Source organism: Ursus arctos, unplaced genomic scaffold, assembly GCF_023065955.2.
Source record: "Ursus arctos isolate Adak ecotype North America unplaced genomic scaffold, UrsArc2.0 scaffold_11, whole genome shotgun sequence".
In the NCBI taxonomy this organism is placed as follows: domain Eukaryota; kingdom Metazoa; phylum Chordata; class Mammalia; order Carnivora; family Ursidae; genus Ursus; species Ursus arctos.
In genome coordinates, this window is record NW_026622775.1 from 7,816,465 (window position 1) to 7,836,335 (window position 19,871).

Genomic DNA, 19,871 nt, shown 5'->3' on the forward strand with positions numbered 1-19,871 from the left:
TGAATAGCCAGAGCAATCCTAAGAAAGAAAAAGCTAGAGGCATTATGCTTCCTGATTTCAAACTATATTACAAAGCTGTATTATGGTACCGGCATAAAAACAGACACAACGACCAATGGAACAGAATAGATAGCCCAGAAATAAACCCATGCACACAGGTAACTAATCTTTGACAAAGGCACCAAGAATACACAATGGGTGAAGTATAAACTTTTCAATAAATGGTGTTGGGAAAACTGGACAAATACATACAAAAGAATGAAGTTAGACCCTTACACTGTAACCTCAGTGTGGAGTCTACTTGAGATTCTCTCCCTCCGCCCCTCCCTCCTGCTCACACATTCTCTCTCTAAAATAAATAAATCTGTAAAAAAGTAACAATACTGTACTGTGTACTTAAAATGTACCATGAAAGTAAATCTCCAGTGTTCTCACCACAAAAAAGGGAAAAATAAAACATTGGTGAAATACATGAGGTGACGGATGTGTTAATTAACTTGATTGTGGTTGGGGCGCCTGGGTGGCTCAGGCGGTTAAGCGTCTGCCTTCGGCTCGGGTCATGATCTTGGGGTCCTGAGATTGAGTGCTGCATTGGCAGGGTGTGTGTGTGTGTGTGTGTGTGTGTGTGTGTGTGTGTGTGTGTCCTGCTCAGCAGGGGGTCTGCTTCTCCCACTACCTCTGCTCGTCCTTCCCTCCCCCCTCCCTAATTGTGCTCTCTGCTCTCTCGCTCTCTCTCAAATAAATAAATAAAATCTTAAAAAAAAAACCTCTATTGTGGTTATCATTTCATAATGTATACATTAAATAAATCATTGTGTTGTCCACTGTTAAAAAAGATAAAAGATTATAGCTTAAATTTATTTTAATTATAAGAGGATGAACTATTTTTACTACTTAAAAATATTCACATATAATATTAACTTCAAATTATTCCTATTTAGTGACATTTTCTTACACTGAGTCCATCTTGAAGTACTGCTAAGGAATATATGTCAAAATAGAGAATGTAATTCTTTTCAATTATTCTTTAAATCAGATTTTAACTAATTTAGACATCTTTTTCCATTGGTTTAGTCTGTAAGGCCAACATCTGTGAAATCACATAGAAGTATATTAACTGTAGACCTAGGTTCTACTGAAAATGTTCCTCATCATAGACAGCAACCTTGGTAGAATATTTAGGGAGTATTTCATGATGTTTATGACTCTGTACTCAAAAACCTATCCTACCACTTACTAACTAACTACTTTTGCTAAGTTACTTTACCTTTTTGTGCCTCAGCATGTAAGTACTCTGGCATGTAGTAAGGGCTTTATACATGTTCATTACTAGAAGAATCAAAATTGAACCCCTATTCTTTTCTTTTTAAGGACATTTTACCTATATTAAAGGTATTATTTTTATATTGCAATTACCAATAACTTACAGACATTAATAACTGATATTTATATAAATGATAGAACAACTTTTAAGGAGTAATATGAGAAAAGTAAGCTTTCCATGCCATAGTCCTTGTGAAATTTATTTTTATTTATTTATTTATTTATTTTAAAGATTTTATTTATTTATTCCACAGAGATAGAGACAGCCAGCGAGAGAGGGAACACAAGCAGGGGGAGTGGGAGAGGAAGAAGCAGGCTCATAGCGGAGGAGCCTGATGTGGGGCTCGATCCCATAACGCCGGGATCACGCCCTGAGCCAAAGGCAGACGCTTAACCGCTGCGCCACCCAGGTGCCCGAAAAAGAGATTCTTAAGCAGGCTCCACATCCAGTACAGAGCCTGACAGAAGGCTCTCTCTCATGACCCTGAGATAATGACCTGAGCGGAAATCAGGAGTCAGACACATCTGATTGAGTCACCCAGGTGCCCCTATTTTTTAAATTTTAAAGAATTTTCAGGTCTCAAAGTAATATCATTTTGATGTGCACAGTGAAAGAATGACAAAAAATGCACATTGATTCACCTATAAGCAAACATGAGTAATGTTCCTTTTTTTGACACATTTTGCACATTTCTTTGGCCAATTTTTTCCTATTCATTCTTTTTACTCTTATGTTTTAAGTCTTCGGTTTCTTATCTAGTTCTTTGTATAAGTTCCTCATTTTTGTTATTTATTTTATTTTCTTATATTTTTCCTTATACAAGTTTCCTTTTTTTTTTTTTTAGATTTTATTTATTTATTTGAGAGAGAGAGAGAGAGGGAATGGGAGCATGAGCGGGGGGAGGGGCAGAGGGAGAGGGGAAGCAGACTCCTGGCTGAGCAGAGAGCCAACTCAGATTGCTCTCAGGACCCTGGGATCATGCCCTGAGCAGAAGGCAGATACTTAACCTACTGGCCATCCAGGAGTCCCAAAACACAGTTTCCAGTAAGAATCAATAAAGGAAGCACAAGGGGCACCCGGGCGGCTCAGTTGGTTAAGCAACCAATGGACTCTGGATTTCAGCTCGGGTCATGATCTCAGGGTTTTGTGATGGAGCCCTGAGTCAGGCTCTGCGCTCAGTGTGGGGTCTACTTGACATTTACTCTCTCCCTCTCCCTTTTATCCCTCTCCCCACTCGTTCTCTCTCTCTCTCAAATAAATAAATAAATAAATAAACAAACAAATATATAAAAATCTTAAAAAATAAAGGAAACACAAAAAACTCATAGTCTCAAATTATGTAGGTAATTAATTTAGAAAATTTCTTTAAGTTCTGTAATATAGGAACTAAAAATCCCTTGAACATAGAATAGGCTCAACAGGTTAAACATTTTATTTTATTGATGTTCTAAGAGTTCAAGTTCTTTCCGAAGCAAGGATAGGTGGGTCTGAGAAAGGAGGGCTGCTCTTGGAATAATCATAGATGAAAGCTCTCAAATGCAAAAAAGACACACAGGCATCATCTGGTGTGTTACAGATGAGAAACAGAAGCCCTTGGGGCCCCTTTGTAGCTCAGTCGTTAAGCCTCTGCCTTCGGCTCAGGGTGTGATCCCAGGGTCCTGGGATCGAGCCCCACATTGGGCTCCTGCTCCGCTGGGAGCCTGCTTCTTCCTCTCCCACTCACCCTGCTTGTGTTCCCTCTCTCGCTGGCTGTCTCTCTGTCAAACAAATAAATAAAATCTTAAAAAAAAAAAAAAAAAAAAAGAAGAAGAAGCAGCCCTGAGTTATTCAATCACTTACCCAAAGTCACAGGACAAATGGAGTTGTCCCAGATCCTGGAGGTGCTAAAGCCAACACTAGGAGAAACACCACTAATAGTCCAATTTATCCTGGGGAAAAAGAATTCCCCAGGAATATCCCTTATTAGAAAAATTCTTTAAGCTCAACAGAGCCAATTTTCCCATTATTAGAAGCAGTCCCTCTTCTTTCCAGTGGACTCTGATGTATGTGGAGGTCATGTCACATGACAAGTGAATCTTATTATTTATTTATTTTTTTTCGGTAAGTAATCTCTACACCCAATGTGGGGCTCAAACTCACAGCCCTGAGATTAAGAGTCACATGCTCTACCCACTGAGCCGGCCAGGCACCCCAAGTGAATCTTTAAATGCTAAATCAGACACAAGTGTAACTTGATGTTCACACTCAGAAAAGAATTTGGAAAATGAAGCCTGGGAAGAGTATATTCCTATTTCCCAATGAAGACTTTCCCATACTAATTAAATGATTACACTTCCCTTCGTCTCCTCTTCTTCCTTTGCTTCTCTCCTTCTTTTTCTCCCTCTCTCCTTCCTCAGGTTGAAGCGTTCGTTATTTAAGGCAAATGTATATATTTCCTGACTCCACGATGTTGATGGGCCCATAGGAATACAAGAGGTTCTGGAACAGTGGGAACAGAGAGGAAATTTTAAGAATAATAAGCACCTGCTATCAAAGAATCTGCCTGGTGATTTTCTTTGGTTTATATCAGGTAGGAAGTATTTACCCTTTTTTTCTCACTATTCCAATGACTTATTCTCCCAAACCCCAGACCTCATTTCTCAATACTTAATACAATTTTGGCCAAAAAAACTGGTGCTGCTATTTAAACATGTTGAACTAAATCTACGGGTTCCACTTTTCACTACTTTGCTCTGCCTAGCTCCTCAATGGGTTTGAAAAAGTTTCACTTGGAAATCATCCCTCCCGAGGCTATCAAGCCTTGGCAAAATTCCCACACTGATTTGTTACCCATCAGCTCTGCTCTTGATTTAAATTCACCACAGTATCCCGGAGTTATGTGGACCCTGGAGTGAACAATTACGGCTCAATTATAGATTGCTTCTTATATATGTAGAATATCAAAATTTAAAAAATAGAATTTAGGATTAGAAGAGGACAGTGTAGCATCAGATTTTCCCTTTTATTTCATATACTTGGCATATCTAAAATATTAAGATTTTTAAGAGTTACTTGCAGCCTTGTTACTGCTCGGGATAAAGGCTGTGAAATGTGAGTAGAGATGCAATTGCGCTAAATGAAGCTGACAGCCTATGCAAAGGATCTTGCAAGCAAGGGCTGCACTGGTTTGGCTGAGGTTAAACACTGCAGCCTCCACAGCTCCGTGCAGGTGGAGTGGCTTCAGAAATGTATTGCAGAAGTACAGTGCTGAGATTGCTTCCAGAAAACTGGAACTACTTTTGCATTATAGAATTCGGGGTATCCGTCAAAGCCTATTCTTTCTAGCACAAATTTACAATAAAACTATTTTATGCCGCGATGCTGGAGGAAATAGGACAGGGAGCTTTGAAAGCGCATTAAGTATACAAACAACAGGAGAAAGGGGATAATAGTGCAAATTATTATTATATATCTTATTCACAATAATTCTTGCTTTAAATGGTTTATATTGTCAACAACATAACTCATGGATTTTACTTCTATATCAATACTCATTTTGGATGTCAACTTTTTTCTTTAATTGTTTTTATCACATCACTGCCTCATTTGTGAATCTATCAAGATTCCTTGCTTACTGATTACCATATCTCTTAGCTTAGCATTCTGGCTCACTGTCAACTCCCCAACCTCATCCTTTGTTATTCCCTAACATGACCTTCTTCTGGAGCCAAGTTAATTGGCAGATAGCACCCAGCACATGACTTGCTAGTTCCTCTCTGTGGGCCCCTGGAAAAGCCATTCTTTAAACCTGGAATGGCTTTCCCACTCTCTGCCAATCCGTATCCATCACTTCCTCTCAGTACTAATTCCAAAACTTCATTTCTGAAGGAGCCTTCCCATTTGATCACTTCTTTACTGCATTTTCCCCAATCACTTAAGCTCTGAGGTGCTTCTTACTATGGTCCTTGTTAATTGCCTTAAATTACTTCCTGTGACTGTTGTCTCTACAGCACTGGGACTGATTCTTTGTTTCTTTGTTATTTGAGCTGAACTTAGCCCTGGGTAGCACTAACTGCTTCTTCTGTAGGAGATTCAAATGCTATCGCCACTGTTTGTCATAAATGTCAGAGTTAATTGCTTAATATTTGTAAGCCAGTGAAAAGGAAACACAAAGAAAGGTTGTAAAGCCTAAAAATAGCAAGCATATCGGTTAAACTGATACGTGGAAGTGTGCACATAAACCAAGTGGGGGAGAAAAAAGCAATAGCCTCAAATCATTTAATAGATAAAGCTAAAGCTTAAATTAAAAAAAATAAATAAATAAAGATTGTATCACAAAGTAGTATGTATATACTGACTTCGACTCAGTAAAATATTATGGTGTTAGGGATTAATTTTTGTTCTTTAAGTTTGAGTATAATAAAAACCAAAAAGTAAGAGATAGTGACGGAAGTTGAGTAGCTCTGCTTCTTCAATTTATGTGACTATGCTCCCTGTTCCCCCCTTTCCTGTCGTCCACGAGCCCACAAGAACTGATGAAGAACCGGTTCTGGACTGGGCCCTGGTAGTCGTGATCTCTCAGCAGGTGACTGGCGCTCATTAAATGTCGGAGAATTACTGCACGAGGGCACGCGATCCTGCAGTACGCAAACTTTAGGGTGGCATCAGCATCACCCGGAGGGCTTGTTAAACTCTCCACCTGCAGAGTCTCTGACCCAGTAAGTCTGGGGTAGGTCTGAGAATTTGCATCTTAAACCAGTCCCCAGGTAATGCCGATGCTGCTTGTCCAGGTACCACACTTTGAGAACCACTGTTTTCATGATTATCTGACGCTAACGCCATGGAAGTGCATTTTTTTTAATGATTTTATTTATTTATTTATTTATTTGAGAGAGAGATATCACAGAGGCAGAGGCAGACAGAGAAGCAGACTTGCCACTGAGCTGAGAGCCTGATGTGGGACTCGATTCCGGGACCTGGAGATCATGACCTGAGCTGAAGGCAGATGCTTAACTGACCGAGCCACCCAGGCACCCCCATGGAAGTGTATTATTACCTCATACAACAAATTTTCACATATCATTTGGCTTCTTCTACTCGCTTAAACCCACACCGTATTCCCTTGTGAGCTAACCTATTGTCTGCTTCCATCCGACATACCCCCTCTCTGTTTATATTTAATTTTCTTTCCCCAAAGCCTCTGTGAAAAAAAGACCACCATCCTCTAAAATAGAATTTCCCTCCATCTCTGCTTCCTGTCCAACTTACCTATGCCAAGAAAGAGAGAGCTATAATTGAAAGTTTCCAGAGCACGTTTTTGATGACTCTGCTTTAGTTGACGTCCAACGCTGATGTTTAATCCCAAAGTTGTGAGACTGTGTTAAGGCCTGAAGAAGTGTTAGGTTTCACTATACCTCTGGCCCCAAACTGCCTATCACTGAAATGTCACCTCTTCTGATTATATACTTCTCTTGGGAACAGTTTGAAAAGGTAGGAGGGGACTTATGACGTTCCCTATAGTGTTCTGCTCTGAAAGGTTATTGGCAATTGATTTCACGAAGACCCAGAAACCGTGGCAGAGGCCAGGATACTGGTCTGAGGCTGTGCGTGCTCTCAGGAGCGAGAATGCTGTCACCACATGACAAATGTTCTTGCAGCAGCTGGGAAGGCGAACGGAGCTTCCAATGTGATACAGTATATTTTTGCCTGGAGTCACGTAGTCCCTGCCTTTAAATATCCAGGTTACAGTTTGAAAGGATGAGCCAAATACCAGATCATTTAAAATTTCTGGTTATTATATGCAAAATAGAGAACTGTTATCCGCCGTTTCTTAAACTTTCCTATCTCAGAGTCGAAACCAGGAACAACGTAATGTGTGCCTTCTTGACCAGCTTTTATTTTGGCAGACTTCTGTTGGCAGTCTTTATTTTTTACAGTACAATGTGGCTATATTTAGTCAGTCATTCCTTTCCAGGCCCTTGAAGTAATTTTTCTTTTTTTTTTTTTGGTTTTAGTACCCTTAGGGGAGAAGGAGAGATCTGTTAACATAAATGAGAAATGGCCACAAAAGGGTTTTAATACAGCAGTAGAATTTCTGAAATGAGGGTTGGGTTTTCCTCAATTGCCAGGATTAATGCAGTCTTGTTTCTGGTCGTCTGAAGTGGGTTGGCCTTCTGTAAAATGATCAAGTAGACAGGTTTATCTTCAGATTCCACGACTGCCCCATTCTCAGGCCTCCTGGCTGGCTCAGTCAGTGGAGCATGCAACTCTTGATCTCGGGATCGTGGGTTTGAGCCCCACACTGGGTGTAGAGATTACTTAAAAATGAAATCTTAAAAAAAAAAAAGGGCTGCCCATTCTGTGTCCTTTACCACCTTGGGTGGTATCCATCTGATTCTCAGGCCTCCTTTCATGATTGTACTTTTATTAAAATTTTTTCTTGGATCTTCCATTACAAATGGCAATGTATATGATTCATTTATTCACTCAGCAAATATTTATTATACAGCTATTATGGGCTAAGCATCAGCAATAAAATAATATATCTGCCCTGGCTGAGGTTATATTCTAGTGGAGGGAAATAGCAAGAAATAGATAGATAGATGATAGATGATAGATAGATAGATAGATGATAGATTTGTATATAAATGTACACACGCACACACACACACACACACACAAGCACACGCTATGTTGGGTTATGATACACACCATGGAGAATAAAGCCAGGAAAGGAGATACGGAGTTCAAGTGGGTGGTGTGTATGCAGATATTGCCGTTTTAAATAGGGCACTCAGCGTTGGTCTCACTGAGAAGATGACAGTTGAGCAGAGACCTAAAAGATGTGAGGTAGGGAGAAATCCAGCTTCAAGCTCTGGAAGAGCAAATGCAAAGGCCCTGAGGTGGAAGTGTACCTCAGATATTAAGGTAGGACAAGAAGGCCAGCCTGGATGGTGAGAATGAATAAGGGGAAGAGTGGCAGGAGTTGAGGCCAAGCATGAAGCTACAGGTCAGAGGATAGAACCTTGGGGATCACTCCAAAAAAAAATTATTTTTATTCTGAGGGAGATGAGAAGCCACTGGAGAGTTTTGAGCAGAATAATGTGGTCTAAAACATCTTCAATGTACTGTCCCTTCCAGGACTACAAAATTGTAGAGGTAAAATAATGACAATATGTAATATGTGTGTTACAATGATGTTAGAAATAGCCAACATATATCGAACAATTAATATGCACAGGCACTATGATAAGAATTTACTAAGGAGACAAGACGAGCCATCCAGTGCCCTGAATTTTGCTGGTGGTGTGAGAATGAAACTACTCTTTCAGTGAGAAGAGGTAAAATAAGAAATAAAGAGAAAAGTTTCAGATTACATTGTTCCAGAAATAATATTCTTACTGCAAACCCATCATTAAGGGAAACCCATCATTGCTAACTCATCGAAAAAAAAAAATTAAAAAAAAAAAAATGCTGACCAACTCTTAGCTCTTGGTATTCATTCAATGCTATATGCATGGCTCTCTCCTTTTGAATCCTAAATTCTTTCTAGGATCTGGCCCAGCAATTCTTTCTTCTCTTTTCTTTCTAAATTCTCTGCTTGAATCAGATTTATATCGAAAGTCTCTGAAGCTGATGGCTGATGCAAAGTCCTGTGTAACTTTGCTGCTGATTTATTAGAGCAGGCCCTATGAACATGCTGGAAAATTCCTGAGTGTTCTCCTGGCCACTCTTGCAAATTCTCAATCCCTTTCTTTTCTTTGACATGCACCAAAGTACACTCCTTAAGCTGGGATAAGTAAATGGCAGTGTTGGGCACCATTTTGCAGCATTGAAAGACCAAGGAGCTCTCTCTCCCTTGCAAAAATTCTCAGATGCCTATGCTGGCAAAGAATTGAACTCACGTTTACATGTGCTTGTTTGTTTTCTTCAGTTGCAGCAAATACAGGAGACAACATTCTGGCTGTGATAAGAAATGAAGGTCTAAAAAACTATCTGCCTGGCCTTATATTCATTTTTTTGAATATATTATTGCATTTAAGACTTAAATTTTTAGGGGCGCCTGGGTGGCTCAGTCGTTAAGGGTCTGCCTTCAGCCCAGGGCGTGATCACGGCGTTATGGGATCGAGCCCCACATCAGGCTCCCCCGCTGGGAGCCTGCTTCTTCCTCTCCCACTCCCCCTGCTTGTGTTCCCTCTCCCGCTGAATGTCTATCTCTGTCAAATAAATAAATAAAATCTTTAAAAAAAAAACTTAAATTTTTAGTTAGATATTATTAGCTCCATTTTGTCTAAGTAAATTGAAGCTTGGAGAATTAAAATCCTTGACGAAGTTCTTACAACTAGTAAGTGGCAAAGTCAGGAGAAATATTTCAAGTTTATCTGACATTAAAGTTTACGTTTTATCAACACAAATGGGGCTGATAAAATAGAATATCTATTTTATAAAATAGAATAGATAAATATCAAGCATACAGACCATATATATATTCATTATTCTGTGGAACATTAAACATAATTAAATTATTTAAATTGTGCATTCCTGTGGCAAGAGATGTCTTCTATTTTGTATTGAGGCACCAATGTTACCAAACAAGGAAGTCCCCTAGGGCAACACCAATCACTAGAACTCCTAAGAAATCACTTGGTACCAGCTGGAATGTCACAGGCTTGCGCATTGTAGGGTTAGCACAGGAGAGCAGGGGTTTAGGCTTATCACGTCTTAATGTGTGTCTCCTCAAGGGCAGGATGGAGGAGGGAAGTCAAGGGCAGCCACTTGGTGTTCGGCAGGAGGCCAGCTGCAAGATGAGAAGCAGCAGCAGCTGAGGATCCAGGGCCTCTGAACCTGCTCTTCTTCTTTGACCTTGACTTATTTTTTCCATTTTCTTTTACCTCCAGCATCAACTCTCTCACTTTGTGTTTTCTGTTCCCTGAACTGAATAGATAAGACTTCTGAAATGCCTTAGAGAAAAAATCACAAGAATATGAAACTCCACTCCAAGGATGCAGCATTTATTTATTTTCCAAGATGAAATTTGGGTTTTCTTCACTGTTAATGACAACACAGATAAGTGCAGATGAAGTCCAAGGGGCATATACATGTACATAGACATTTAAAAAAAGATGTAGAATGGTATATTCCAGGAGTTAGCTTTGTTGCTTGGGTTACAGTGTTTTTATCTCCTTTTCCTTGTCTGTTTTATAATATTCTTTCTTTTTTTTTTAAGCGATCGAGTATTGCTTTTTTAATAAAGGAGATGAAGATTACAGTTCATATGCATATATGATGGCTTACCGACATATTAAAAGTGGAAAACCAACAAATACATTGGAAAGCCTATGTAAGGACAAACGCAGCACCAAGATGGAATGAAGGAAACTCAAAATAATGGGTGAAGAGTTAAGGAAAATCTAGCATGGAGACTTCTGCAAACATACCTCCACTCTTTGGGAAAGTCTGTTCAGTGAACATGGGGTGCTAAGGGAGGACGAAAATAATCGCTTAACTTGATAGATTAACCTGATTAAACCCTGATGGATGGGTTAGCAATAGTCAAATATTAATCATATTGATATCCAAGTAACTTCCACAGAACATTATTTCAGTTAAAAAAAAAGTATTTTTGTGAAAACTGGTTGGAAAAATGTCCAATGAATAAGTCAGGATGTAAAATTGTATTTATAGTAGTACAAAGAAGTTTTTTTTAAAAAATAAAATAATCTAAGCATTAAAACAGTAACTGGAAGAAAATCTACCAGCAGTCTCTCCGCGATGGGTAGTGGGACAAAGAGGAAGCTGTTTTTCCTACTTCTTTCTTTCTGTATTTCTAAAAATTTAAAAATAAGTGTATTACTTTTGATATGAAATAACAGTAAAGCCACAGTAACAAAAGTTTTTAAATAACTATCTTTTCATAGATCAATCAAATAATTTGAGAGATTGTTCTTGTGGGATTTTTGACTGAGAATTTAAGAGCTTTGGTCTCCATAAAACGTTGTGTTTGCCAGATTCGATTGAATTTTTGTCTTCGTCATACAGATATTGAAGAGAGAGACATAATTAAAACAAATTTCAATGTATTAGACAAAACATTCATTTTTTTTATTTTTAGTAATCTCTACCTTTAGTAATCAACATGGGGCTAGAACTCAATGACCCTGAGACCAAGAGTCGCATGCTCTACTGATTGAGCCAGCCAGATTCCCTTTAGATCATAATTTTAGATTTAGATTGTTGGATGAAAAATAATAGATGTGGGCCCCTGGATGACTCAGTCAGTAGTGTGTGCAACTCTTGATCTTACGGTTGTAAGTTCGAGCCACACGTTGGGTTGTAGAGATTACTTAAAAAGAAAACCTTAACTAACTAAATAAATAAAATTATGATCTAATACTATAATTTAAAAAAGGAGCACTCCTTAAATATTATTTGTTTATTTATTTATTTATTTGTTCATTCATTCATTCATTCATTCATTCATCAGTGCTACTTATAATGAGGAAGAATTGGAAGAGGATGCAAGGGGAATAGTTATTGAAATTGGAATGTAGATACTTTGTATTAGACAAGCATTATACATGCTACTTCTTCCTCTCAAAATAGCTTTAGTAAATATTAAGTTTATATCAGGAAAAAAAGTTATTGAAAAATATGCTTCTAAAATCTGCTAGGCAGAAAGGTTTTCTTTCCTTGCCTTTCCAGCATGCAGCCCATTTATTGGTATTCGGTCAGCCTGCAGACATACTGGATAAATAAATCTATAAAAGAATCAACACATGAATAAATAATATAAGATGAGGCCCTGTGTAGCTAGGCCACTTTAACTGCTATCTTGTCTCCACATTCACATCCAAATCATTCTCAGATTTTGTCAGCCTTACCTCCATAAACAATCCAAATCTGACCTTATTTGTCGCCTACACTGATGCCATCCTAATCTAAACCACCATACTTGCACAACTGGGCAAGGGCAGTAACCTCTGAGCTGGGCTCCCTTCCTTCATTCTTGCTGCCTACAGTCGAATCTTTTAGAGCAGTAAGCACCCGACTCAGAATGCATAACTCCTGTGCTCCAAACCTCCAGTGATATTCAGTGTCAATCAAAATGATCAAACAGGCCCATCAGGCCCTTTGCTCCCGTCCCGCCCCCCTTCCCTCTAACTTCATCTATCTCTTTTCACTCCATTCTGGCTACATTAGCTTTTTTGCCCCTGCCCAAAGTCCTATGCACCTGCTTTTCTCTCTGCCTGAAATGCTCTTTCCCAAAATAACTGCAAGGCTTGCTCCATCACTTCACTTAGGTCCTTGTGCAAATGTCAGTATGACAGAGGGGACTTCCCAGATCCATCTATTAAAAATAGCACTATTCCCATCCATTACTCTCCCGGCATTTTCTGTGAGTTTGTCTTCCTTTTCTTCTTCACAGCCCCTTTAACCACCTGAAATAATATCTATTTATTTGCATCATCTTTCTACCCTTCCATCTCCCTGGCTAGAATGTGAGTTCCATCAAAGCAAGGGATTTTCAGTACTACCTGGGCTCTCTATCCAAGGGACGCTATTTTATTTTTTAAACTTACTTTACTTAATAGGTACTTTATTATTTTTTAAAAAGATTTTATGTATTTATTTATTTGACACACATTGAGGGAGAGCACACAAGCAGGGGGCAGGGGCAGAGGGAGAGGGAGAAGCAGGCTCCTGGCTGAGCAGGGAAACTATGCGGGGTGGGGTGGGGTGGGGGGCTGGGAGTGGGTTGATCCCAGGACTTGGGACCACAACCTGAGCCAAAAGCAGACGCTGAACCGACGGAGCCACCTAGGCGCCCCTTAATATGTACTTTATAAGGAAGCAGAGGTGCAGGAAGGGAGCCTGTTCATAGTGAACGTAGAAGGACAAAGACCAAAGGACACACACTGAATTCGTGGTGCTACTGTGTGCCTGAAGGTATTCAGTGCTTTATGCAGATTCAGAGCACAGGGGTAAAGAGTGTACGCTCCCAGGTCAGACTACCAGGTTCTAACTCTGCCTTTAAGACTATCAGAGTGATCTGGAGCCAATAGCTTAAACCAGTGCTGTCCCACAGAAGCTTATGAGACCCACATTACTTATGAGACCAATAAGTAATTAAAAATTTTATAGTAACCAAGTTACAGAAAGTTACAGAAACAAGTGTAATTAATTTTGATAACATATTTTATTTATGCCAATATACACAAAATATTATTTGAACATGTAACTAATGTAAACCAATATTAATGACATAATTTACATTCTTCGAATTTGTACTAAGTCTTTGAAATCCTATGTGTGTTTCATCTATACATTTCAGTTCAGAGAAGTCACTTTTTTTTCTTTTTTAAAAAAATAGGCTCCACACCCAACGAGGGCTTAAACTCAACCCTGAGATCAAGAGTTGCATGCTCTGCCGACCCAGCCGGCCAGGCGACCCAGATATGTTTCAAGCGCTCAATTGTCACATGGGCTACTGGCTTACCGTATTGAACACAGTCTTCAACTTCTATCTCAAGATTTTCTCTATAAAATGTGTATGACTGTAATCAGTAACTGTCTGGGGGGTGTGAGTGGGGGATAGGCAAAGCAGGTAAAGAGGGTCAAAAGCTACACACTTCAGGGGTGCCTGGCTGGCACGGTTGGTGGAGCACGAAACTCTGGATCTGGGGGTTGTGAGTTCAAGCCCCACATTGGGTGTAGAGGTTACCTAAAAATAAAATCTTTAAAAAAAGCTACAAACTTCCGGTTAAAAAATAAGTAAGTCATAGGGATGTCATGTACAGCAGGGCAAATATGGTTAATAATACTGTGTTAGTTATATCTGAGAGTTGTTAAGAGAGTAAATTATAAAGTTTTTATCATGAGAAAAAAAATTTGTACCTATGTGTGGTGACTAGATCATTTTACAATATATGTAAGTATTGAATCATTATGTCATACATCTGAAACTAATATAATGTTATTTGTCAGTTATATCTCAATTTAAAAAAAAAGATAACATAAAAGAAAAAAACCCAAAACCATACCTGTCCCATGAAATTAAACGAGTTAATGGATATAAAGTGCTTAGCACAAACTCAGAATTAAGGAAAAACAAAAAACAAAAACAAAGAACAAAACACGAAAACACCTTCTCCAAAAAGGGCCTAGTGTTCAGTAGGGAAGACCTGAAGCTTGTTGACAATCAAATGGAGTAAAGGAGGGGAGATCTCAGGACCCCAGGCTGAGCAAAGCTGGAATCAGGTAAGCAGAGGTTACAAGGTTGTTTGAGAGAGGCACTGATAGCATACTTTTAGAAGGGATTACAAGATTTGCCTGGTGAAACATTAATGATCTACCATTTTGTTGAGGCTTTAGCTTGCTTTCTTTGATTACTGATATATATGCCTATCTGACTTTGGAGGAGTTCGTTTCTGCAAGAGAAAATGTCCAATAAGCCATTGCTCTTCAACTGTTATCTTTTTAAAATTTTTTCATTTTGTTGTGGTAAGTCCACTTCACATGATAGCTGCTCTCTTAAAAATTTTTAAGTGTTCGGTACATTATCGTTGACTATTTAAATTATTATCTTAATCTATTCACAATACAGTAAGAAGAGTGTTTTTGTCTCCATTTTCAGAGTAGGGATTTTATAGATGAAATGAAAGGAGAATAGCTGTTAGCCAAAGGGTGAACAGGGACTTGGGCCTGGGTTATCTTTTTCCAAAGCTCATGTTCTTTTCATTTCACCGTATACTGAGGAGTATCACAGAATGTGCCAGATTTTTAAATCAAATTGATTTTACAACTTGTCTTTTCACATACCATACCTTTTATTATTTATTTATTTATTTATTCATTTTTTTTTTAAAGTAGACTCCACGCTCAGTGTGGGGCTTGAACTCACGACCCTGAGATCAAGAGTTGCATGCTTTATGGACTGAGTCAGTCAGGTGCCCCCACAATACTGTATCTTACTACTATTTTCTAAACAGGTATATATTCAAACAATAATTTCCATTTTGGTGGATTTTAATTTTGTAAATGGCACTAAATTTGTTACAGAAATGCTACTGCTATCCAGAACCCAAAGAATCTTGAAGGAAAGAAAATATTCTGAGTAGGCAAAATTAGTTGTCATGAAGTCCAATGCTCTAGAGTTCATGACTATTCTTATAAGAGAATCTTCAGGATCTCATTCTTTATCTATTTGTTTGTATTTTGTATACAGTAACAGCAATTTTTATGATGTGTTTTCTAAACTTAAACACAGGGGCACCTGGGTGGCTCAGTCGGTTAAGCGTCTGCCTTTTGCTCAGGTCATGATCTCAGGGTCCTGGGATCGAGCCCTGCATCCCGCTTCCTGCTCAGCAGGGAGCCTGCTTCTCCCTCTCCCTCTGCTGCTCCCCCTGCTTGTGCACGCAAGCTTGCTCTCTGTCAAATGAATAAATAAAATATTTTTTTAAAATTAAAAAAATAAACACACCAGAATGGTGTTGGAGGAAGAACATCTGTCTCAAAGAGCATATCAACAACAGGAGTAAGCAAAAACTCATTTCATATCAGCAAGGAATGAAACCGAAAATATAAAAAAAAATTAAATACTTCAAAGAACAGTAAGAAGGAGTCATTTAGCAGGGTCAAACAGTACTAGTATTTTTTCAGAAGGCAGGGAGGTTATAATACATCCTAGAACATTTTCTACATAAAATGATTAATACAAAAATATTTTTGGTGCTTATAAAGAGCACTGTCAGCTATCCTTTAAAATCTCCGTCCATCCATCCATCCATCCATCCATCCATCCATCCATCCAACCACAAGACACTATTCAAATTGAATCCACTATGCAGAGAATTTACATTCAAGCAGGGAGAGACACATAAATTATCAAAGCATAGTGACGGTATTGTATAATTCCTGGCACACAGTAGGCACTCAATGATTTTTTGAATGAATGAATGAAAGAGTAACATAGGTAAAATGAGAACATAAAACAGGACTTTAAATTAGATTAATGTGGGGGTGGGGATAGCAGAATCCAGAAGAGGGACCTTGAGCAAGCGTTGTTTTATAAAAGTGAGGAAAGAGCTTTTGAGTCATAGGGAGCAGGGTGTTTGAAGGCAAGATGGAGGAAAATAGCGAGATATATTCAAGGCACTATGTGCAGTGTGCAACGTGTGAAAATGATAGCTGATGGTGCAAAAGCCATGGGCAGGGACCAGACAGTGAGGAGCTTTGTGCATTAAATTAAAAGGTTTGGATTTTATCCTGAATCCTATGCAGTGCCTCAGAAGGAGTGGAGGCAGAAGTGCTACCTGATTAGCAGAAAGGTCATTGTAGGATAGATCGCAGGATCTCACAGGGTCAGAGCCAGAGAGAGCAGTCAAGAAGTCCCTGCAGTAAAATGGAAAAAAAAAAAAAGCAAGAGCTGAAACTTTGGCCATTGTGAAGAAAGACAAAGGGACTGCTAGAAAGGAAGTTGGTATGAAGAGAATTTAATAACTGATGTGGGAAAGATTGGTGGAAGAGAAGAAGATTCAAATACTTCTTGAATTTCTGGTTTTCACTGTGGTTTGCACTGAGAGAAGCCGCTGAAGTTGGTTTTGGTCACGCTGTGTGGGGTGCTTACTGGGTCTGAATAGTTGACCTATAAAGGATGTTTTATCCTCATCCTGGTCTTTCAGTATTATTTTTCTCCATATACCCTTTTGCACTTAAAAAGAAAGACGCATGGAAGTGAAGAAACTGTTTCAAGGACACCAAATGAAACTATGCTTGCATGTCAAATTGAAAAAAAAGAAAAATAGAGATTCTTAACTTAAAAGCTAAGTAACATGTAAAACACTTTTAGCATAAACAGGAAAATAATTGTTTAGTTTGGGGATCTAGAAATTATTTTGTCACTGAAGTAAATTAGTCTTTGTTTCTCTCCTGTTCTCTCTGATCTATTTTTGCATAGTTACATTTATGTGTCATCTGCAAACCAATGAAATTTGCTATTCAAATTTTCCTAGTTGCCTGTGAATATTCTGCTCCAATTTACAGTTTCTTAGATCACATTTTAATTGATAAAAAACATAAAGGGTCAAATGCATATTCTCTCCTCTATAAAATTATATCTAACTTGTTCCTCTGCTTTTATTCCCTTCATTACCTCACCAAGAACCAACATCTATTAGGAAAAGAAATTCTATTATATGGCAGCATTCTTAAATATTTTATAAAGTTGTTTTCTGTTCTACTTTCTTCCTTGAGAAAAGTGCTTTAAAAAAAAAAGATTGATTTATTTTAGAGAGAGAGAGAAAGCAAGGGGGAGGGGCAGGGAGAGGGAGAGAAATTCAAGTGGAATCCTTGCCCAGCATGAAGCCCCACGCAGGGCTGGACGTCGGGCTCCATCTCATGACTCTGAGATCAGGACCTGAGCCAAAACCAAGAGTCACATGCTTAAGTGACTGAGCCACCCAGGCACCCCTAGAAAACTGCTTTTTGAAGGAGTACTATTTCACATTTCCTGAAACACTTTCTACAGCTATTTCAGCAATTGTGAGGTAAAATGTGTCCTCAATTTGTAGTTTTCTTCAGGCTTCCTTTTACTTCACAGTTTCCTAACTGCTCTAAATGGTCACTGTTACCTATTTGAGGGTGGGGTAGGGAGTAATACTATCTTAATACGCCTACTCAGCTGATTTGCACATTGGCTCTTCATGTACCAGGCATATTGCCCTGGATGAATTGGAAAATACCTCAGTGGAGAAGAAGGTCAGAAGCCTTCTGGAGGTGTCTTTCAGTCTAAGATTACTGTTTTTGTCCCTTAAGGTCAAAGTAAATCATGTTGACCAAATGGTAAAACATGTAATCACAATGGTATTTTATAACTATATACATTTTCTTTTCTTTTCTTCTTTTTTTAAGATTTTATTTATTTATTTGACAGAGAGAGACAGAGAGAGAGGGAACACAAGCAAGGGGAGTGTGAGAGGGAGAAGCAGGCTTCCCGCTGAGCAGGGAACCCGATGTGGGGCTCGATCCCAGGACCTTAGGGTCATGACCTGAGCCAAAGGCAGATGCTTAATGGCTGAGCCACCCAGGCGCCCCAGTAACTATATACATTTTCTGTTGGAAAGACCGTCCCATACCTCATCCAGGACCTTATTCATAAAGGTGCCATCACACTCCTGAAACCAAGGCTGGCCTATATTAATTTCATAACACAACCCTTGACTTTTAGAGTCCCTTATATTTGACTTAGTAAAATGCGTTGTGCTGGAAGATGCTGTGGTGTCTGATAACATCACATTGTGTATGGTATCAAGATTTGTACTGCACTGCAATCAAAAGAAACTGATGCATGCGACAACTTGGCTGAATCTCTAAGGAATCTCCCTGAGCAATAATGTCAATCTCAACTCTTAGGTCTCAGCTGCAGAAGGGGATGTCGATTTGGAAAGTGTTGCAAGAAGACACACCTGTTGTGCCGCTGCTGTGGGCTAAGACCTACCACCTTCAGAAGTCAACCTGTGGCAAATGTGGCTATCCTGACAGGTGGAAGAAGAAATGTTACTGGAGTGAGTGCCAAGGCTAAAAGACGAAATATTGTATTCCACAGATTCTGGCCTGGATTTCATGAAGGAACAGCGCTGAAACCCGAGAGGGCAGCTGTTGCAAAAAAAAAAAAAAAGTCAGTGGTGCCTGGGTGGTTCAGTGGGTTAAGCAACTGCCTTGGGCTCAGGTTGTGATCCTGGGGTCCTGGGATCAAGGCCCCCACCCCCACCCCCCTTCAGTGTCAGCTCCCTGCTCAGCTGGGAGTCTACTTCTCCCTCTTCCTCTGCAACCCCCCACCCCCCGCTCATGCTCTCTTGCATTCTCGCTCAAATAAATAAATAAAATCTTAAAAAACCCCAGTCAATCTCAAAAGGCAACATGCTGTATGATTCCATTTATAAAACATTTTTAAAAGGATTTATTTATTGGGACACCAGGGTGGCTCAGTCGGTTGAGTGTCTGCCTTCAGCTCAGGTCATGATCTCAGGGTCCTGGGATGGAGCCCTGAATAGGGCTCCCTGCTTAACAGGGAGTCTGCTTTTCTTTCTACCTTTGTGGCTCTCCCTGCTTGTGCTCTCATGCTCTCTGTCAAACAAATAAATAAAATCTTTTAAACAAATTTATTTATTTATTTGAGAGAGAGAGAGAGAGAGCACAAGGTGCGGGGAGGAGGAAGGGGACAGAGGGATGGGAGAAGCAGGCTCTCTGCTGAGCATGGGAACAGGGAACCTGCCGCCAGTTTCCATCTCAGGACCTCGGTATCAAGACCTGAGCTGAAGGCAGATGCTTAACTGACTGAGCCACGCAGGCACCCCTATAAACATTTTTTAAACTACAACATTGTAAAAATAGAGGATGGATTAGTGGTTGCAAGGGTAAGGAGGGACTGTTTATAAAAGGATAGCATGAAGGATCCTCGTGTGTCAGAACTGTTTAATATCTTGCCTGTGGAGGTGGATATCTGAATTAATAGGTTATAAAATTGTATAGAACTTAACACAAACATATGCACGCCCACATACACGTACAC

The 19,871-nt window shown here is 39.3% G+C and overlaps 1 long non-coding RNA gene across 1 annotated transcript; it reads left to right on the top strand.

Moving 5' to 3' along the window:
* The first annotated feature begins 3,141 nt into the window (after nucleotides 1–3,141).
* LOC130543330 (uncharacterized) lies at nucleotides 3,142–11,036 on the top strand. Its single transcript, XR_008958600.1, has 2 exons — nucleotides 3,142–3,869; nucleotides 10,530–11,036. It is a non-coding gene; the product is annotated as an uncharacterized LOC130543330 (long non-coding RNA).
* Nucleotides 11,037–19,871: the final 8,835 nt, after the last annotated feature.